Source organism: Cyprinodon variegatus, unplaced genomic scaffold, assembly GCF_000732505.1.
Source record: "Cyprinodon variegatus isolate N-32 unplaced genomic scaffold, C_variegatus-1.0 Scaffold1663, whole genome shotgun sequence".
In the NCBI taxonomy this organism is placed as follows: domain Eukaryota; kingdom Metazoa; phylum Chordata; class Actinopteri; order Cyprinodontiformes; family Cyprinodontidae; genus Cyprinodon; species Cyprinodon variegatus.
This window is the reverse complement of record NW_015152116.1, coordinates 40460-42519: the sequence shown is the minus strand read 5'-3', so window position 1 is coordinate 42519 and position 2060 is coordinate 40460.

Sequence of the window (2060 nt, the reverse complement as noted above, 5' to 3'; positions counted from 1 at the left end):
CAAAGCCCCAGGCGCCCAAAGGGACCCCAAGAGCGAAGGCACCAAGGAGGGGCCAGCCCCGGAAGTCAGACCCCCATCAAGGGAGGAGGAGAGACAGCCCCGAAGAAGCCCCCCAGCCACCGCCATGCCGGCGCCCCGGGGAGCCGCGGGGACGAGTCCGCGGGCCCCGCCGGCCACCCTGAAGTAGGGCCGGGCACCGAACACCGGCCCCCCCACGGCACCGACCGAAACGCCCGGCCCCACGGAGCACCGAAACACGCCCCGCCCCCCGGTACCAAGCTTCGGCGACCGGCCGCAACACCAACGCGACCGCACCACCCAGGAAAAACACAAAGGCGGCCGCGCCCACAGCCAGGGCCCACGCGCTTCCGCCGCGAACCGGCCGCGAGCGCCGGGGAACCCCCCCAAAACGCCTCCCCAGGCTGGGCATCCACCCCCAGACCCCGAATTCCAAGAGTGCACCGAAAACTTTGCGAGCCAGAGCCCTGGTACAGCGGTGGGACTTAGAAAACTTTGCGAGCTGGCCCTGTCCAGTGCTGAACCTGATTTAACCTGAGGTGGTACTGTCCAGTGCTGAAATGGCTGGCGCCTTGTCTGCCACTGCTGTGCAGTCACTACAGGCCCTGTCCAGTGCTGAACCTGAGGAGCCTCATATGGGCGCTGTTGAAGGAGTTAGGGTCATGTCTGAAGTGCTGGCTAATGGCAAAGGGTTAAATTCTGAAATATTGGAAAGAATTTGATGGACGGGTTTCACAGGATGAGTGATGTGCTGCCCCCCAGAAGCCCTCAGCCAAAACCATTAACTTGTCTGCCCCTGCTGTGCAGTCACCACAGGCCCTGTCCAGTGCTGAACCTGCTTTAACAACCCCTTTAATTGTTACAAACTTTGATTTACTTTTGGGAGCAAAAAAGCATTTTTACACTTAACCGAAATTTAATTTTGCTGATTTTCTTTGAGGTTAATTTATCTTCACTTGTCACAAAAATGTTTGCTCATTCATGATTTTGATTATTCCCATGAACATTTCACAGACTGAATGGACATTGTTATAAATATGAACAAATCAACTATAATATGATCCCATTTTACATTCTCATTTCTTTGTGCAAAGAAAACTTTTGATTTATTAAATGTGGATGAACTGTCTTAACGGTATATGATAATTCTCATCTGTTGAAATAGGACAGATAACCACAGGAAAAACCTAGATAGGTTTTATACTCAGTCTGTGTTTTAAATTTGCTTATAAAGATGACTTGATGTAGTGAAGTCAGTTTAAGATGCATCATGTGTGTGAATGGGTAAATCACTGAATGTATCGTGAAGATTCCTGACTTGAAAAAGTGCTATAAATGTACAGGCCTTTTAACATTTACTTTTTGTGGACTTTCTCTAAAACAACACAGCTCCAAATCTATTAAGTTGGATGAAGAAGGTCTTAACAATTCCATAATCTTGCTGTGTAAGAATTATAATGAGGTAGTCTCAAAGCTCTGCCCGTGAAGATGCCACACTACAAGTTTCACCATGTCTTCACAGCACATGGTGCTTCAGTTGAGGGTTGGAGTTTATACTGACATTTGATCATTTGATCTCTTAAAACCCTTTTTGTTGTTTTCTGTCTGATAAAATGTTTAACCATCAATTTTCTTTATATAGATTCTACCTGACCAGCTTATAAATTAAATTTAGAAAATGAAGAGTGCACACTTGATATTCTCGTCGATCAGATAAACACATCCAGCCACTTGGTGGGGCCATTTTTCTAGCAAAATAACCAGTAAACCAAAACAAAGTGTTCTGTAAGATGATAATAATTGTGTTTTCTTAGGGAAAAAATAATGAAAGTAGTGTTCAAATTTCATAGTCATGACTAATCAGCTGGGAGAGGTAAAAAATGCAGGGCTACACTTTTCTATTTGCTTGCTCACTATAATGTAGCAATTGAAATTAAATGAACATGTTGGTGAAGAATGTACTGATAGTTGTTCTAATATTCATATATATATTCACTTATTCTGTCTATTAGGTTTTACACTTAAGTCAGCCTAGGTTAAGC